At 41.7% G+C, this 20,663-nt stretch overlaps 1 protein-coding gene across 5 annotated transcripts in view; it reads left to right on the forward strand.

Moving 5' to 3' along the window:
* The first annotated feature begins 288 nt into the window (after positions 1-288).
* Positions 289-20,663, forward strand: part of PAK5 (p21 (RAC1) activated kinase 5) — a 422,360-nt gene continuing 401,985 nt past the window's right edge. For 4 of the 5 annotated variants that reach the window (XM_086335108.1, XM_086335109.1, XM_086335106.1 and 1 more), the window contains exon 1: positions 297-592. The gene's annotated coding sequence lies outside the window, so the exon portion shown is untranslated. Of the gene's footprint in view, positions 593-20,663 lie in introns of all 5 variants that reach the window. The other variant, XM_086335113.1, reaches the window with a different exon arrangement.

The following is a 20,663-nucleotide window of genomic DNA, read 5'->3' on the forward strand; positions in this document are numbered from 1 at the left end:
GGTTCCAGGTGGTAGCACCGAGACTAGCGGAAGGACCTTTCTCTCGGCCCCGCCCTCTCGCCCTTTGCTCTGCCCTTAAGCTCAGTCCAGCTTTGGCCCTGCACAAAATTTCTGCACAGTGTGTATGAGGAGGGGGCGTGCAGGAGCTGCCCGTGGATGGCAGAGGGAAAGTGGGATCAGATCAGCGAGAAGGGCTTTCTCCAGCTCAGATCCCACAGCGTGAGACACTCCCCCCGCCCCCCGCAACCTCTCCACCCCCGCCCCCCGCCCCCCGCAGCTGCTACTGCCAGCCTCCCTCCGGCAGCCACGAAAACCCGGAGCAGCTGCGCGCGCTCCTGGAAAGTCCTCCCAGGGCGAAGCCGGGCAGCTGGGCATGCTCAGTAGCTGGGGGAGGCCTGGGTGGAGAGTGGGAAGCTGTGGCTCAGCCTCCGGCCCCTCCCGCCGGCCCCCGCCCCCTTTGCCCCTACCCAGCCCGTAGTAGTTGCCCGGCGTGCGCCCGGGGAGACCGGGAACATGGCGCTCCGAGCGATGTAGCCGCGGAGGAGGAGAGGGGGACTAGGCTCCGCCGCCGTACTGACAGCCAAGCCACCAGGTAGGCAGGCGCGCCCGGCGGGGCTGCCCGGGTGGGTACGGGCGCGGGGAGGGGCGCTTGCGGGGATGCGCACGGCGGGGACCCGGGCACCTGGCTTTGCCGGGAGAGGATGCGAAGCGGACATCTGTGACAGCGCGCGATTGTGCATCTGCTAGGAGATGCCAAAGGCTGGGGACCGACTGGCTGAAGGGGATGGATTCGGGAACCGCCCCCCGCCCCCCACGCCCATTCACTGCCATCCAGCCTGGGCTCTCTGCGGGTCAAATAAAGGATAGTTCTTTTCTGCTGAGCAGGAGGGCATGGGGGAGATACCAGGATACCAGTCCTGGGAATGTGCTGGTCCCCCGGACCGCGGGCAAACCCAGCACCGGCTCTTTGTGTATACAGCCGCGCACGCCGGGGGTGCCGCGGTGCGTGCTTCTCTGAGGAGTGTTGGACATATTGCCAGGGAAGGATTCCCGTTTGGGTTTTGTCTCTTGACAGGTGTAGATTGGAGAATGAAATAGCTGAGGCTTTATGGGACTGTTTTCCTTTGTTACTTGCCTTGGTATGTGTGTGTGTGTGTGTGCGCGCGCGCGCGTGTGGTGGGTTGTAATGGAGAGAACTTCTGCTCGTGGGCACGGGTGTGGACAGAGCGTGGAAGAGAATCTCGGTTCCAAACTCTTGTCAAAATTGCCTGCGATGTTAACCTTCTGGAGGATAAACTTGAAAAGTACAGAGATTATCAGTGCCCAGTTTGAAGGAGAAGCATGTTGGCCTTTCTTGAACCTATGTGTGCATATCGGGAGCTTTAAACGTGGGATGCAAGGTAATTCCACATTAGATGTCAATTAAGGGAATTTGAAGCACTGGGATGTTATCTATAGTGGTCTTCTTCTTCTTTTTTTTTTTTTAAGGCCAAATTAATAAAGAAAAAGAGAAGTTGGCACAAAGCCAGAGGACAATGTCATCTTTAATAGTCAATGACAGCTTTAGAAGGATAAATATACTTTCGCGGAAATCGGGAAACCCGTGTTCCAAAGGGTTCCCCCCCAAAATAGATATACGGTCTTAGGTAACTCTCAGAATCTCTCAGAGCATCCTTTTCCTTTCTAGGGTTTGGTGGCAGGTAAATAACTGTCTTAATTGAGTCCAGATGAACCACACCACTTTTTAGAAGTCCCTCCTACACTAGAATTCTATGAAATTGAAACTGCATAATAACAGCTTTGCACCTTACATTTGTATGTCTGATTTATTCAGACCTACAACTCACTGAGTTAAGGAGGAAAGGTAAATTTAGAATGTGCTTTTATTTTTCGATTTGTAAAGGATGGACATCTGTGACTATGAAGTTTAGACACACTTCCCTCCGTGCTTACAGTACTTATTTTTATCATCTTTTTAGGTGGCAAGAATGAGTCAGTATCACCAAAATGAAACAGGAGAAACTTGAGAAAAATGCATTTAATTAAATTAAAACCATAAATGTCCAATCTGGTGATAATGCCTTGACTTCAAATTCATATGTGCAAAGCAGAAGCACTGCTGATGGGAGCAGTAGAAAGTGAAGTTCACTGATAGCACTGGTTTTATATTTTTGTGCTTCTCTGTGAATGGGGAGAGTTGAATTGTACTAGATCCCTAAACTTGTTAATAAATGTGAGAGAGAACTGCAGACATTGAAAACACTTTGTGCCTCTCCTCTGTCATTTTACTAAAATGTTGCAGGTGTGAGAGGCAAGTATTCTAGGATCTCATCTTGGTGGTGAGACAGTTGAGTTTGAGCTCTGACTCTTCCCTATTAAGCTTTGTGATCGTGAGCAAGCTTTTTAAGTTTCCCAAGCCTCAGTTTCCTCAGCTGTAAAACCAGCCTAGAGCTAAGACTTAACCTAAATTGGGTAGAGGTATGAGTTACTTATAAACCACAACCAGTGGTGGTGATCATTATCAGAGGAAGGAAAATGGATATTTATTTAACATATGCTATATGCCCTGTATTAAGCTAAATAAGTTCAAATGTGTGATCTCATTTAATCTTCCCGACTAGAGCCTGTCAGTCACGAAGAGTCAGACGCGACTTAGTGACTAAACAACAAACAGATGGCTTAAAATGTCAGAAATATATTCTTTTGCAGTTCTGGAGATTAGAAGTTCAAAATCAAGGTTTAGTCAAAGCCATTCTTCCTTGGAAGCCTCAAGAGGAGGATCCTTTCTGGCTTCTCCCAGTTCCTGATAGACCCAGGTATTCCTTGTTTTGGGACAGCATAACTAATTTCTGCCTTCATCTTCACATTGTGAAGTTCCCCCCTTTATAAATAAGGACACCATTCATACTGGATTTAGGACCCATTCTAATTCAGTGTGACCTCAACTTAACTTTGATTACATCTCCAAAGATCCTGTTTTGTAATCAGGTCACGTTTTTAGGTTCTGGTTGGGCATGAATTTGGGGGGAATTCTATTCAGCCCTGTATACCCTATGATAGGTATTTAATGACAGTATTAGTATTATGTCAGTATCAGTAGGACATAAAGATAAAATAGTATGTTTTTTGAAAAGACTTTAAAGCTTATTTAATCCAGGCAATATATTTGAATTTTTATATACCCAAACATGATAGAGAAAAACAGTATTCAGAGGTACCTCATTTATACAAATGTCACTTGTCTAGAAACCAAGGTAATCTAGGGTTTCGATCTTAAACAGGTAACAGAGCTGATATACCCTGGCCTAGATGGATTTGTTAATGTTTGCCTTCCTCCCTTTCTGCTTCCCCACTAACACAATGCAAACAGACAGCAGAAAACCATATTAAACAACAAAAATAACAGTCACAAAAATACTCCAATCTTAACAACTTTCTAATCTTTCTTATCCTGGTAAATGGCACCACTGTCCAGGGAGTTGCCAGAAACTCAAAAATCATCTCTGATGCCTCTGTTCCCTTTGTCCTCCAAACCAAAAACTATCACCAATTTTTTGCAAGTTCTGTCTTCTATATCTATGTATAAACTCTTGATAAGTTCTTATTTCCATCCAAGTTGTTACTGTCTTTTGTTTGGTCCACTAGTAGGGCTTCCTACCAGCTCCTGGTTCCCAGCTTGGGCCGCCCATTCTTCATCCAGAACAGGTAGAATCAAGTCAGTCCCCTGCAGAAGATTCATTATGTACCTGGGACAGTTTCCAGAGATTCTTTCTGGTCTCCTCCTGGGCACCTCTTCCTCTTACCACTGTCATACCAATCTGTTTCTTGAGCATGCCCCATGCTTTGCCAGTTCAAGCTGTACTCAATTGGGTCTCCTTGATCTCTTTTCCTCATGAACCCAAATCTCTCGTCACCTTTCTATTCTTCTATGGCACTGAAAATTTGCAGTTTCCTATTTATTTGTTTGGCTATTCATTTAATTTCTGTAAACTCTGTGATGACCATTTGTTTTGTGTCTTTCATGTAGAAGATGCTTAATAAATGGTCAATGAGTGAAGGAATGAATACTCTTCCTCCTAGCATTGTTCTGTGCCAACGTAAAGATATGATATTTTAGAAACTATTTTCTTTACTACCTATATAAAAAGAGCAATTTAGAACTCATTCTGACTTTGAGAGGAGTACTCTTGGCTTTAGTAAATGCATCTTTGAAGAACTGATTTCAAGTGAGCAGTTAAGAATGAAGTCAAAATATTTTTTTGACAACTGAGACTTTTGAAAAAATTTCAGTCAACAAATATTCAAATATTTCAACAAAATATTTGTTGGACATTAACATTTTCCATGCTTGGCCCTAGGAATATAGTGGTGAACTAGACTTTAAGCCTTCTAGAGATTAACAATAAATAATCCTAATAGGTAATGATAATATTATTTATTGAGCTTTTGTTATGTGCTAGGTTCCCTTCCTAGGGGCTTCCCTGCTGGCTCAGCTGGTAAAGAATCTTCCTGGAATGCAGGAGACCTGGGTTCGATTCCTCAGTTTGGAAGACCCCCTGGAGGAGGAAATGGCAATCCACACCAGTATTCTTGCCTGGGAAATCCCATGGGTAGAGGAGTCTGGCAGGCTACTGTCCATGGGGTCGCAAAGAGTTGGACACGACTGCGTGACTAACACTTTCCCTTTTCAAGTTCTCTTCCTTCCTTACTCTTATTTTTACAGATGGTTCTCCAGTCTTTCCCAATAATACAAAATCCAGATTAGATGCACGACAAATACTTGATGAATTAATAATTAGATACTATTATCCTGATCTTTCAAAATAAGGAACTTAGGTTTATCTGAGGAAAACAGAATCTGCTCATATACGGAAGTGCATGCAATTGCTTTCTGAAAATATCTAGGTTTGGACCCTGTTCTACTTTAAAAATTATCCTACCTATTGTCTCTGGGGTTAAAATAAGAGACAACTTGCTGTCTACGTGAGGATAGGTTCCTGGTGTATTTCTTTGTCTTCCACAATTGTCAAAATTCTTAATCACCAGCTGGATTGTTTTGTCTATCCTGTTTAATCCAGGTGAGAAGTGACTTAATATCTTTCATTTAGAGGACTTTTTGGTAGTTTTGAATAGCGAGACTGAGTACCCAAGGGAAATGGAGGTGGCCCAATACAGGAACACGGGTTATATTTTGCATTTCTAGTTTGGCCTCAATTTTATGTCATTTTAGTAGTTGCAAAAAGGTAATTTTTAAAAATAAATGAAAGTATCATTTAATGCATATGCTTAAGTATTACTTTTTATCTAAGCAAGAAAAAAGTCAGACATTGTATCTTAATTTTGTTTAAAAGTGATGGATACACAGTTACTCAACTAAAACCTAAGAAACCAATAAGAGGGTTCAGTACAGTGGTTGGTTTATAATATACATGTTCAGAAATCAAGGATTACCTCAAGTGCTAATATTTACCAACAAAAAAAAATACAATAGAAAATGATTCTGTTTATGAATCCATACAAATATATATTATCTAAGAAAATTGGAAATGTACATAAAACACTAATACTTGGAGGAAAAAAGTATCTAAGGACTTACGTAGGAAAGCTATAAAATTTTACTTAGACACATAAAATCAGAAACAAATGAAAACTTGCCTTAGTATTAGAAAGATAGATATTTGATATGGTTATTTTTCCATGATCAATTATATAGTTTTATTGTATTGAGATTTGGAAAAACTTGTCAAAATGATTCTAATATTCACTTGGAAGAATAACTGTATGACAATAGTCAAGAAAAATTTGCAGAGGAATTTATATGGGAGTTGGGGTGGGTTGCCCTTCCAGAAACAAAAATAAATACAGTCATTGAACTACAATCATTATAGCAGAGTAGTACTGGTGTAAAAATCAATAGTTAGCTCAATGGAATAGAATAGATTGCAAAGAGACTCAGGTAGTTTTTGGAAACAGAACTGCGATGGAGAAAGCATTTTGAAACAGGAATATTTGACCAAAGAATCAAGCAAATTGGCTTAGTATACAGAAAACATTCAACTAAGAACCTCTGTTTACATGACTCACTAGACTAAATTCCAAATTGGAAAGTTCATTTGCCAGATGAGAAAGTCAGAAGAAAATATTTAATAATTTTAGGGGAATGAGTTTTTAATATAAAATTAATGGAAAGAATCACAAAGCAAAATATAGATTTGAATATATTTTAAACATTTGCATGCAAAAAATACAGTGTAAATCAAAAAGTAATTATGGAGAAAAACATGGACACCAAGCATAACAGAACAGTTAATGTAATAATCACATTGAGGAACTCTTAGATATCAGTAAGTAGAAAATAACATGCCAACAGAATTGTCCACATACCTGAATACTTCAAAAGGAAGAAAAAGGCTAACATACAGATTTAATATTCTTACTATTAATCACAGAAATGGAAATTAAAACAAAAGTTATATTCTATGTTTCATGGATTAAACCAGCAAAATGTATGTATGTTTATGTAGATACAAAAATACTCAGTGCTGGCAAGGATGCAGAGAGAAGGACATTTGCTTTACTACTGGCGGAAGAATTGTACAATAGTGTTTGCTAAAGAAGTAGATGCAGACAAAAACTTACATTGAGGATTGTGATAATATTCTGAAATAATAAAAAAAATGAAAACAATGTATATAAAAATTGGAGGTGGGTTAAAGCTATTTTAAAGTTTCCCTTCATGTTGAAGAAAGAAACAACAGCCTCCAAGTGGCAGGATTTCACTGTTTTATAAAAAGTGCCCCCAAATGTGGGAGACAGCCTAGGGTACCCTACTTTGGAGGTTTAAATTAATATTTTAAACCATGTTAAGACAATAAAAGCCAGAAAGTGGTCAACTGTCTCATCACTGCATTAAAAGTAAAGCTCTCTTAATTTTCCCCACCATGCCAAAATAAACAAATAAATAAATAAACCTCAGAAAAACAAGAGGAATAAAATCTAGTAAGAATAAATTTAGTCATGTGAAAACCAAAATAAAGTCCCCCAAAGGATAGACTATGACACGTATTAAAAGGAGTCATTTCAAAGATTATGTAATAACAAGGAACAGCTTTCACAACAGTTTTAACTAGAAATAACCAAATGCACTGCTGCATTACAATGATATGTATTTCAGGAATATCACATATAGATGTATGAAAACTGGAACAAAAACAAAATTAGGCAGTGTTTGGACAGTAAAAATATGTATGGCTTATATTTTTCATACCTCCCTGAATTTTTCAAAATAGAAGAACTGTACAAAAAGGATCTTCATGACCAAGATAATCACAATGGTGTGCTCACTCACCTAGAGCCAGATCTCCTGGAATGTGAAGTCAAGTGGGCCTTAGAAATCATCACTACGAACAAAGCTAGTGGAGGTGATGGAATTCCAGTTAAGCTATTTCAAATGCTGGAAGATGATGCTGTGAAAGTGCTGCACTCAATATGCCAGCACATTTGGAAAACTCAGCAGTGACCACAGGACTGGAAAAGGTCAGTTTTCATTCCAATCCCAAAGAAAGGCAATGCCAAAGAATGCTCAAACTACCACACATTTGCACTCATCTCACACGCTAGTAAAGTAATGCTCAAAATTCTCCAAGCCAGGCTTCAGCAATTCATGAACTGTGAAATTCCAGATGTTCAAGCTGGTTTTAGAAAAGGCAGAGGAACCAGAGATCAAATTGCCAACATCCACTGGATCATGGAGAAAGGAAGAGAGTTCCAGAAAAACATCTATTTCTGCTCTATTGACTATGCCAAAGCCTTTGACTGCATGGATCACAAGAAACCGTGGAAAATTCTGAAAGAGGTGGGAATACCAGACCACCTGACCTGCCTCTTGAGAAACCTATATGCAGGTCAGGAAGCAACAGTTAGAACTGGACATTGAACAACAGACTGGTTCCAAATCGGGAAAGGAGTACATCAAGGCTGTATATTGTCACCCTGCTTATTTAACTTATATGCAGAGTACATAATAAGAAATGCTGGGCTGGAAGAAGCACAAGCTGGAATCAAGATTGCTGGGAGAAATATCAATCACCTCAGATATGCAGATGACACCACCCTTATGGCAGAAAGTGAAAAGGAACTAAAAAGCCTCTTGATGAAAGTGAAAGAGGAGAGTGAAAAAGTTGGCTTAAAGCTCAACATTCAGAAAACTAAGATCATGGCATCTGGTCCCGTTACTTCATGGGAAATATAGGAAAACAGTGGAAACAGTGTCAGACTTTATTTTTCTGGGCTCCAAAATAACTTCAGATGGTGACTGCAGCCATGCAATTAAAAGAAGGAAAGTTATGACCTTGGAAGGAAAGTTATGACCAACCTAGATAGCATATTGAAAAGCAGAGACATTACTTTGTCAACAAAGGTCCGTCTAGTCAAGGTTATTGTTTTTCCAGTGGTCATGTATGGATATGAGAGTTGGACTGTGAAGAAAGCTGAGTGCCAAAGAATTGATGCTTTTGAACTGTGGTGTTGGAGAAGACTCTTGCGAGTCCCTTGGACTGCAAGGAGATCCTACCAGTCCATTCTAAAGGAGATCAGTCCTGGGTGTTCTTTGGAAGGAATGATGCTAAAGCTGAAACTCCAATACTTTGGCCACCTCATGCGAAGAGTTGACTCATTGAAAAAGACTCTGATGCTGGGAGGGATTGGGGGCAGGAAGAGAAGGGGACGACAGAGGATGAGATGGCTGGATGGACATGAGTCCACTGACTCGATGGACATGAGTTTGGGTGAAGTCCGGGAGTTGGTGATGGACAGGGAGTCCTGTCGTGCTGCAATTCATGGGGTCACAAAGAGTCAGACACGACTGAGCAATTGAACTGAACTGAATGTTGTTTTATGAGTTAGAAAAAAAAATCACTGTTTTACAGATATGGTGATGATACATATTTAGGTTATAATGACTCAGTATGTGACACTCATGGTTAACTCTTGTGTCAGGGGCTCTGCCAAGTGTATTGGCAATGACTCTTAGTTCGCATGCAAATGAAAGAAACTCTAGTAAAGAAAGAATTTACTATAAGGCTCTCAGATAACTAAAAGAATTGCCAGGAATGGGAGTGTCCCCTCAAAACAACCACCACCACCTCCAAAAAACAGGCTTGCAAACAAACCGGAACCTAGCCAGCTTTAGAGTCTAGATATCATGGACTAGAGAAACAGGCCCATGCACAAGGGGTTTGCCTGGGCTGGGCCCCAGGCCAGTGTTTTTTGTGCTTAGGGCTTGGCCCCACTCCCCAGGCCGCAATTCACTTGCCATCACGGGGTGGTGGGGGGCGGTTAGGCACCTTGACTGGCAGTCCCATGGTCTTCTTTCTGCTGATAGAACTAAAAAAGATGGGATGGAAGGTCAATGACCCATATCAAACCAAACAGAAAGAATAAAAATGCCCATTAGCCCAGGACTTGGAGGCCAACAGGGTTGAATTGCAGGCCTCCACACCTCCCCTGCAGAGGGCACAGCTGCTGAGATGGAGATTCACAAGGAGCCCAAGGTTTGTGGTGCTGTGTGCATGGTGGTGCCCCACATAAGAGACGCAGTTTTCTCCTGGAGTCAGCAGGACATGTCCTGAAGAAGCTGGCTTTTCAGATTTGATCTTCATGTATGGGTAGGTTTTTGTTTTTGTAAAATATTTATTTATTTGGCTGCTCAGGGTCTCAGTTGTGGCAGGCAGGATCTTTAGTTGTGGCCTGGGAACTCTTAGTTGCAGAATGTGGGGTCTAGTTCCCTGACCAGGGATCGAACCTAGGCTTCCTGCACTGGGAGCTGAGTCTTAGCCACTGGACCACCAGGGAAATCCCTGCACAGGCATTTTGAAAGAAAGATACTATTCTCAAGTGAAACCAGAGCCAGTGAAAGGATGCTCTGAAGAAAACAGTTTAGCAGAAACAAGAAATATAGTTTGGAAATAGATGGAGCACCAGCATGAGTCTAGGCTTCTTTTTATCTTGAATTATCTTAACTCTGAGCAAGTCTTTTAGTCATGTTTGAGCTTCAGTCGGTCAGTTCAGTCATTCAGTCGTGTCTGACTCTTTGCAATCCCATGGACTGCAGCACGCCAGGCCTCCCTGTCCATCACCAACTCCCGGAGCTTGCTCAAACCATGTCCTTTGAGTCAGTGATCCCATTCAACCATCCTCTGTCATCCCCTCCTGCTCCCACCTTCAATCTTTCCCACAATCAGGGTCTTTTCAAATGAGTCAGTTCTTCTTATCTATTTGTTTATTTGTTTAATATTTGAGTTTAGTCGACTATGAATGATGGGTCTGAGCTCAAATAACTTTTGGTGCGTGAGTGTGTGCTAAGTCACTTCAGTTTTGTCCAACTATTTGTGACCCTGTGGACTGTTGCCTGCCAGGCTCCTGGGTTCATGGGGATTCTCCAGGCAAGAATACTGGAGTGGGTTGCCATGCCCTCCTCCAGGGGATCTTCCCGACCCAAGGATCAAACCTGCGTCTCCTGTGTCTCCTGCATTGCAGGCAAATTCTTTACTGCTGAGCCACCAGAGAGCCCCCTAACTTTTGGTGAAAGAAAGTGAAAGTGAAGTCGCTCAGTTGTGTGTCCAACTCTTTGCAATCCCATGGACTGTAGCCTACTAGGCTCCATCCATGGGATTTTTCAACCAAGAGTACCAGAGTAGGGTGCCATTTCCTTCTCCAGGGGATCTTCCTGACCCAGGGATTGAACCTAGGCCTCCCAAATTGTAGGCAGATGCTTTACCCTCTGAGCCACCAGGGAAGCAACTTTTGGTATGTAACACTAAAAAATCACCCATAAATCAATCTGTATTCTTCTTGCAGTTCTCATCATACTTCGGACATGGCTGTGGTTGTCCAGGTAATTTAATGCCCAGGTTTATGTTGCCTTTATAGCTTTTTATAACCTTTTCCCTGAGGAGAGGACACTTGCAAATGGGATGCAAAAAAAGAAAAAGATAATTATTCTTTAATTGCACTAAAAACAGGAAACCTTAAATTACCAAGGGATCCCCTGGATACTGTATAGTAAAGAGTTTACCTGCTGTGTTCTCAGGAAATCTTAAATTACCAAGGGATCCCCTGGATACTGTATAGTAAAGAGTTTACCTGCTGTGTTCTCAGGAAATCTTAAATTACCAAGGGATCCCCTGGATACTGTATAGTAAAGAGTTTACCTGCTGTGTTCTCCCACCTCTTGGCACCTGTGCAGCCAAGCCCCCTGCACTCAGAGCCCACCTTGGCCCCCACTGGACCCTGCTTTGCATTCCTGGAGCCTCAGACTTCCCCTCTTAGGAGGCTCTGGGGCCCAAGACAGGCCAAGGAAGGATTGTTTATTAGTGAGAGGTGGGATGGAGCTCGTAGTCCACATACAGAACCTGAAGCCTGGGGCAGAAGGATCAAGGCAATGGGACAAGAGACTGGGACCCTCTACTTAGCCGCGTTCTGGGATCCCAGGCTTCTGAGTTGAAGCCTGAGTTTCTACATTGTTTTGAAGGCATATTTGTCTGACTAGGCTTATAGAACCTACTTAGCAATTTTTAGCTTGGTTTATCGTATTTAAGGCCTAGTGTGCTGCAGTCCATGGGGTCTCAGAGAGTCGCACATGACTAGGCGACTGAGCAACAACAACATCATATTTGAATATTTAGCTGTATAGTCACTGAGACTCCTGGTGCTGTCGTCCTCTCCAGTGTCAGGATTGCACCTGCTCAGGTGACTGTTTTAGAAAGGCCGCACTGAGCTATGCACACATATACACATACGCACAACTTGCTGCTCATGCAGTAGCAATGTAGATTATAAGAAAAGTGGCTTGCACTCCTGTGGTTGTACTTAACATGTTGAAGAAGATATGTTAAACCCTCATCCCAGTATTTTACCTGTGAATCTTAATCATCATGAAAGCTCTATAAAGTAGGTTACTCAAGGCAAACAGTCATGCAGAGGAGTCAAACCCTTCCTCATCTGGGCCCAGTGTCCACATAGACTGTTGCATACAGCAAGCAACTCAGTAAATTAAAAGTTTTGTTTGGCATCCTTGAACCTTCAGTAATTCAAGAATCACTGCATTAATCAACCCACTTTGACTCTTGAATCCTCTGATTCTGCATTGTGGTTCATGCAGATTTGTCAGGAAAAGGGCAAGGAATGCTATTCATTGCCTTGCTGTCTTCAGTATTATGATTAAGGGAATGATCAAAACCAGGAATCAATTTAGTTGTGTGTATAAAAAAAACAAATTTTAACTGTTTTAATTTACAGTTTAAAACAGATGTCAGCTCTGGGATTCTTTCAGTCTTGAAGGAAGTTACCATTTGTGTCCTTGATGATGAAGGTGAATGGGCAGAGTCCCTTTGTCTTTCCTGTAGAGCACAGTTGATATCCCTAAGCTTCTGTTGCATCCCCATCCAACTGGACTGAGATGGCTTTTCCCAACATTATTGGTTCCGTCACTCTTTTAATCAATTACAAATGGGAGAGGGTGGGGTAAGCTCAGGTGTTCACATCTTCATTCTTCGTTAGCATCACTTCTCAATTCACATTCAAGGTTGGCATTCTATTTAAGAAACACCTTAACTATTTTCTAGGTGGAACTCTATCCCTTTGCATCTAAGGATGGTCCTTTGTGTCGTGCAAATGGATTTCCCAGCTAATCTTTCTTAAGTGAGTTGCCTCCTTGCCTAATTTAGCTCTACTGCGGTTTACTGACCTAGGAAGAGAGCTTCCTGCAAGTGAAGTGGAGAAAACTTATACTTCATATGTTTCAAAGAAAGCATCTTTCTCTAAAGTAGGAACAGTTGCTATGTGGATATAATTTACCTTTGAAAAACATAAACACTGATGGAGGAGGGGATTAAAGAAGAAAGTCTTACAGAAATGGAATGTAGAGTTTTTCTCCTCTGGAAAGGAAAGTGTGGTGTTCAGTACATTGTTCATTCTCCTCTAGCTTTTTGAGACATGAAAACAAAAAAGGACTTTTCCAATAATATTGAAATAACAGTTATTCATAACTTGAGTTAAACAGTAGTTTGTTTTGCCTGTTATGAAAGTTTTAAGTTATTAGCTACCTCCAAGTTGGGCTTCCCTGGTGGTGTTACTAAGTCCAAGCTCCCTCTGCTTGCCACACGATGGGCCAATGAATCCAAGAGACAAGGGCTGAGCAAGGAAGGGACCAACTGCAGAGCCAGATGACAGAGAAGATGGCAGGCTAGTGCCTCTGATTAACCATCTTATTAGGGTCTGAATCCCAGGTTCTTTTGTAGATCAGACATTGGGGGGACGTAAGGAAGCAAAGTAAAAAGGTCATTCATCTTGCAAACATCTCCTAGAATGTCAAGCCTCAGGCAGTGGGTGTGTTAATTTCTTGCTTCCTATCATCTATAGGTGGACAGGTTCTGTACAAAGGCACTTTAGTTTAACCATCAGGCAGAGGGGCAGAATTCTCTGAGGCAGACCCTTCTATATGGTTATAACAAAAGCAAGTCAAAGAAACACTTCCAACATGGAGTTAGATTGGCTTCTTCTCTGCAACAGTGACTCAGTGGTAAAGAATCCACCTGCCAATGCCGGAGACTTGGGTTCCATCCCTGGGTTGGGAAGATCTCTTGGAGTAGGAACTGTCAGCCCATTCCAGTATTCTTGCCTGGGAAATCAGGACAGAGGAGCCTGGTGGGCTATAAAGTATTGCCTGAGAGTCTGACATGACTCAGTAACTGAACAACAAGCTCCAAGCTGGGTCCTGTCTTATGCTCCAGGCAAGAGTGCACTCTCCCTTCTCACAGCTAAGGAGTCCCTGAGTCTCATCAGCTTAACTTTCTTAAACAGCCCTTCCCTGGCCCACTGCATCTCCCCGTAATATCTCTCAGTTAGACCTTGTACCAACTTTCCGTCTCTGCTTTGCCATCATTACCACTCCAAAATGAACATCTTGTCATCCGGTGATCACCTTCTCACTGAAAATTTCCTACCAGCTACCTGTGTGTGCATGCTCAGTTGTATCTGACTCTTTGTGGCCACATGGGCTGTCACCCTCCAGGCTCCTCTGTGTCTAGGATTTTCCAAGCAAGAATCCTTGAGTAGGTCGCCATTTCCTTCCCCAGTGGATCTTCCCTACCCAGGGAGCAAACCCAAGTCTCAGGGCATCTCCTACATTGGCAGAGGATTCTTTACCACTGAACCTCCTGGGAATCCAGCTGGGAGTGTGGAGCTGTCCACGTCCTCCACATTCTTCCACAGGGTTCTGGTGTAGGTAGAGTTCCAGACAAGGTGGTGAAGAAAGGGAGACGACCTCAACAGAGGCTGCCTTTATTCAGGCAAGGAGGGGTGACAGCCGGTCTAAGGACCAGGCAGAGCGTGCTAGGTCAAGGAGGCTTCATATTTAAGGGGAGGTTTTGCAGAAGCAATAGGGAAGACTTAGTCAGGCGGTGCATTCTGGGTAATCTTTAGCTGAGATGGCAGTTTGTGGATGAACAGGGGCAGGGGGCCCTGGGCTGATGCAATCTGCCCGGAGTGTCGGGGTGGGACTTAAAGTTCAGTGGTGTCATCCCCGAAGTCAGCTGGTTCAGCAAGGGCCCTTGAGGCCATTATCTTCTTTGTGCAGGCCTGAGGCCTTTGAGGCCTTTATCTTCTTTTCTAGGCTCGAGGACTCCTTCACTGGGAGACCTCTCAAGGCATTTATCACAGTATTTTTGAAGCTATTTTCTTCCTTGACTCTCTTCTTGTACTACACTGATAATTCCTAAGGAAGATACCTGGTTTCTTCATCTTTGAGTCCCCTAGCACCTTGCTTTATGCATCCATACTAAAGGTCTTCATTTTTAATAGAGTTTGTGGATGAATGGATGTTACCTAGGCTAAAAAATAAGTGCAAATGAAGAGTAATGCCATGATTTAAAATTCTGAAATGGAACCTAGCAATAATGTGATCTAAGTCATTTACTTAAAAAAAATTGTATGCTAGTAATAATTTTCTACTTTTGATAAAAGAAAGACACATGGAAGGAAAGATTAATTCTCTGTTTCTAGTTAGAGACAGATTCTAATATTGGATATGGGTATAAAGTAAATATTCTATGTATACTGAAAAGTAATGAAGCAAACTGTAAGCTAAGAGCCAGCTTTCCAACAATCAGTTCAGTTCAATCAGTCAGACATGTCCGACTCTGTGACCCCACAGACTGCAGCACACCAGGCTTCCCTGTCCATCACCAACTCCCAGAGCTTGCTCAAACTCATGTCCATCGAGTCAGTGATGCCATCCAACTATCTCATCCTCTGTCGTCCCCTTCTCCTGCCCTCAATCTTTCCCAGCATCAGGGTCTTTCTCAATGAGTCAGCTCTTTGCATCAGGTGGCCAAAGTATTGGAGTTTCAGCTTCAACATCAGTCCTTCCAATGAACACCCAGGACTGATCTCCTTTAGGATGGACTGGTTTGATCTCCTTGCTGTCCAAGGGACTCTCAAGAGTCTTCTCCAACACCACAGTTCAAAAGCATCAGTTCTTCTGCACTCAGCTTTCTTTATAATCCAACTCTCACATCCATACATGATCACTGGAAAAACCATCGCTTTAACTAGATGGACCTTTGTTGGCAAAGTAATGTCTCTGCTTTTTAATATGCCGTCTAGGTGGGTCACAGCTTTTCTTCCAAGAATCAAGCGTCTTTTAATTTCATGGTTGCCGTTACCATCTGCAGTGATTTTGGAGCCCAAGAAAATAAAATCTGTCACTGTTGCCATTGTTTCCCCATCTATTTGCCATGAAGTGATGGGACCAGATGCCATAATTTTTGTTTTTTGAATGTTGAGTTTTAAGCCAGCTTTTTCACTCTTCTTTCACTTTCATCAAGAGGCTCTTTAGTTCCTCTTCATTTTCTGCCATAAGATTGGTGTCACCTGCATATCTGAGGTTATTGATATTTCTTCTGGCAAGCTTGATTCCAGCTTGTGCTTCACCCAGCCCAGCATTTCACATGATGTGCTCTGCATATAAGTTAAATAAGCAGGATGACAATATACAGCCTTGACACACTCCTTTCCCCATTTTGAACCAGTCAGTTGTTCCATGTCTGGTTCTAAATTGCTTCCTGACGTGTATATAGGTTTCTCTGGAGGCAGGACAGGTGGTCTGGTATTCCCATCTCTTTAAGAATTTTCCACAGTTTGTTGTGATCCACAGAGGCAAAGGGTTTAGTGTAGTCACTGAAGCAGAAGTAGATGTTTTTCTGGAATTCTCTTGCTTTTTCTGTGATCCAGCAGATGTTGGCAATTTGACCTCTGGTTCCTCTGCCTTTTCTAAATCCAGCTTGAACATTTGGAATTTTTCGGTTCACGTACTGTTGAAGTCTAGCTTGGAGAATTTTGAGCATTACTTTGCTAGTGTGTAAAGTGAATGAAATTGTGCGGTAGTTTGAACATTCTTTGGCTTTGCCTTTGAGATTGGAATGAAAATTGACTTTTTCCAGTCCTGTGGCCACTGCTGAGTTTTCCAAATTTGCTGACATGTTGAGTGTAGCACTCTTAACAGCATCATCTTTTAGAATTTGAAATAGTTCAGCTGGAATTCCATCACATCCACTAGCTTTGTTCATAGTGATGCTTCCTAAGGCCTACTTGACTTCACACTCCAGGATGTCTGGCTCTAGGTGAGTGATCACACCATCATGGTTGTCTGGGTCATTAGGATCCTTTTTGTATGGTTCTTTTGTGTATTCTTGCCACCTCTTTTTAGTATCTTCTGCTTCTGTTAGTTCCATGCAGTTTCTGTCCTTTATTGTGCCCATCTTTGCATGAAATGTTCCCTTGGTATTGCTAAATTTCTTGAAGAGATCTCTAGTCTTTCCCATTTTATTGTTTTCCTCTATTTTTTTGCATTGATCACTTAGGAAGGCTTTCTTATCTCTCCTTGCTGTTTTTTGGAACTCTGCATTCAGATGGATATATCTTTCCTTTTCTCCTTTACCTTTTGCTTCTCTTCTTTTCCAATAATAGCATAAATAAACTCAACTTCTTGAAAAACATTAAGAACAATTATTTGATTACTGGATGCAACTTACACCCCCTGTTCATTTGTCCCAAACCTGGTATGAATATTCTTGGTTGGTGATGTGACTCCTGCTTGAGCATTTATTGATTTTTATACTGAAATCTGGGGTTTTATTCAGTTCTGCCCTAATCTTTGGTACTTGTTTCCTTAGTAACAGATGTGCTATGAAGTGAGAAAAACCAAAAAGCTTGGGATGGAAATTAATCAAAGTCAGTGGTCTAACCAAAGGTTTCTCCAGTGTGGGATCCAGGGTCTCATGTCAAAAACATGTGACCATGTTTTTGAGGAAATATTCTCAGAAATAGAAGATTCTTGGGTGATAACCACAGGGATTTTAAAGGCAGCATATAGTTAGTCTCCATGATAGCAGTGTGTGTCTACTTTCACAGGGACTCCTGCCACAGTACCTGTGTTGGCATATTAGCAGTCTACACTGGCTGATAGAAACACTCACCACCAAGAGCCCACTAACAACTAGGAATCAGGGAACCACAAACTAGCGAACAGCAATGGGAGACTTTTACTATCCATGAAATATAGTTGAGCTGTCTTTTTAAAGCTGGAAGGTATAGGAGAGCACTGTGAATTCTATTAGGAACTAAACATTTGACAATGCCAATTTAGAGCAGAGTTTCTAGTCTTATGCCCTAGATGTGCTGTGATTGGCATACATAATATGACGTTTCTCCTAAAAATTCAGGGGCTCCTTTTAAAAAAAATCATCTAAACACAAGTACAAAATTTGGCAACGCTGACCATGTTTCCTCATGGCCACCATCCCCTGTGGCTGAGCGCTGAGTAGCAGCTGCCTCCAGCATAGATTAGATAATGGAATATTCACTTTGCTGCAGTCCCCAGTGCTCCCTACTGTGTGCTCTCTGGCCATTTTACTTGTTTATATTACCCTTTTTGGTCCTTAACATCTTTCACATTTGTAATCTTTGAATCAGAAGACTGTTCTACGTTTTGGGATCCTCTTATTCTTGTGTATTGTTTCTTCTTCATGCCATTTCCCGAAATAAGCCAGTTTATTTAACTGTAAGGTGAGTGACATTTTAGAGAGATATGTTTAAAAAATTCCATCCTAGAAAAAAAGTCTAGAGTTAAGTGTTCTGTGATGGTATGAAATTTGAAAGGATAAAATTTGCAGGCATTTGGTGGGAATATTTGCACAGTTACATAGGCTTCAGCAACTAATTTTTTCAATGTTTTTTCAACTTTGTGAAAAAAAAATCCTCTTTCATTTGAATTAAACTAAAATGGAAAAAGAAATCATATAGTCTTAAGACGGTTAGATGGCATCACTGACTTAATGGACATGAACTTGAGCAAACTTCAGGAGATAGTGAAGGACAGGGAAGTCTGGTGTGCTGCTTTCTATGGGGTTGCAAGAAGTCGGACACGACTTAGCAACTGAACAACAATGGGAATATCAAAAAAGATGTTATCATATTTCATAAGACATTATCATCTGGAAAGTCTAAAACATTCAGAATGCAAATATGCCCACAGAAGTAAAGTAGAACCTTATAAATAATATGCATTCTATAGAATGGCTAGAAAAATCTCAAAGTCAATATTGGAATCCCCTAGGGTGACAGAGAATAATGACATCCCTGTGCCTTACTAAAAAGTAATAATAAAACAAGTAATGAAAAACGAATGAGATAGAAAAGTCCAGAGCTATCCCCAGAGTTTTTATTTGCTTGAGCTAGAGGAGTGAGAGAAGACTTCAGAAAGTGGTCCCCCTTCCTTTTTTCCCCAGACCTCAATTTTATTTCAAAGCACATTGACACATTCTGTGTCACCAGGAAACAGAAAAACCTTCAGTCTAAGTTAATCATTTAACAGCTAGGATTAAAATGAAGAGGCTAATTGGGTCTCCCTATCAGGGTGGTGTCTGCTTGCTTCTGCTTTGTCCTTTGATAGATTAGAGGAAAAATAGGAAATATATTACAGTTGCTGTCCCCAGCTAGTCATTCATCCATTTAGTAGGCATTCACTGTGCACCACTGTGTTTATTTGGGGTGGCCCTTAAGCAGATGGGGACACATCAGTGAACAGAGATGCAAATTCCTCCTGTGTGGAAAGAAACAGACAGCAGACAATAAACATCAGAAGTAAACGCTTAGACTGTAAGAAGGGGATTTGTGCTTTGAAAAAATAGAGTGGTCATTAAGAGGGATCAGAAGTGCTGAGATGGTGGCAGGAAGGGGTGCAGTATTAAATGGAGGGTTGAAATAGTGAGAAGGTGGCGCTTGAAGGTGGAAAGTGAAGTACCTGTGTAAACTACCCTTGTTTCATATGGAAGAGCATCACTGGCAGAGAGAGCCCCATGCAAAGGATGGGATGCCCAGTTGGTTGAGGAAGTACAGAGAGGCCAGTGTGGCTGGAACAGAGTGAATGAGGGCAGAAGCAGAAGGAGATGGGGTCAGGGAGGAGAGCAGTCACTGGAGAGATCTAAGCAGAGTTCAGAAGCTGACATAGTTTAAATGAGTCACTTTGGCCTCTCTTGAGAGGGGCAGAGGAAGAAGTCTGGCGGACGTGATAGATTCAAATGAGATGATGATGACTTGACTAGGCTTGTAGCAGTAACAGTTGTGAGAAGTCACCCAATTCTCATTTATCTTTTTATTTTTCTGCACAAAGTGTAAAGATTTTTTTTTTTACATGTAATATAGGCAAAATGGTTTACTTATTTTTTTGTAAATTAATTAATTTATTTTAATTGGAGGCTAATTACTTTATAATATTGTAGTGGTTTTTGCCATACATTGACATGAATCAGCCATTGGTGTACATGTGTTCCCCATCCTGAACCCCTCTCCTACCTCCTCCCCATCCCATCTCCCATCTCCCAGTGCACCAGCCCTGGGCACCCTGTCTCATGCATTGAACCTGGACTAGTGATGTATTTCACATATGGTAATATACATGTTTCAATGCTATTCTCTCAAATCATCCCACCCTCGCCTTCTCCCACAGAGTCCAAAAGTCTGTACTTTACATCTGTGTCTCGTTTGCTGTCTCGCATATAGGGTCATTGTTACCATCTTTCTAAATTCCATATATTTGTGTTATTATACTGTATTGGTGTTTTTCTTTCTGACTGTATAATATGCTCTGTATAATATGCTCCAGTTTCATCCACCTCATTAGAACTGATTCAAATGCATTCTTTACTGGAATCAAGATTGCTGGGAGAAATATCAATAACCTCAGATATGCAGATGACACCACCCTTATGGCAGAAAGTGAAGAGGAACTAAAAAGCCTCTTGATGAAGGTGAAAGAGGAGAGTGAAAAAGTTGGCTTAAAACTCAACATTCATAAAATGAAGATCATGGCATCTGGTCCCATCACTTCATGGGAAATAGATGGGGAAACAGTGTCAGACTTTATTTTTGGGGGGCTCCAAAATCACTGCAGATGGTGACTGCAGCTATGAAATTAAAAGACGCTTACTCCTTGGAAGAAAAGTTATGACCAACCTAGATAGCATATTGAAAAGCAGAGACATTACTTTGCCAACAAAGGTCCATCTAGTCAAGGCTATGGTTTTTCCAGTAGTCATGTATGGATG

The sequence above is a fragment of the Bos grunniens genome, chromosome 13 (assembly GCF_055505025.1).
Source record: "Bos grunniens cultivar Pamir isolate PY7600 chromosome 13, Bosgru_T2T1.0, whole genome shotgun sequence".
NCBI classification, from domain to species: domain Eukaryota; kingdom Metazoa; phylum Chordata; class Mammalia; order Artiodactyla; family Bovidae; genus Bos; species Bos grunniens.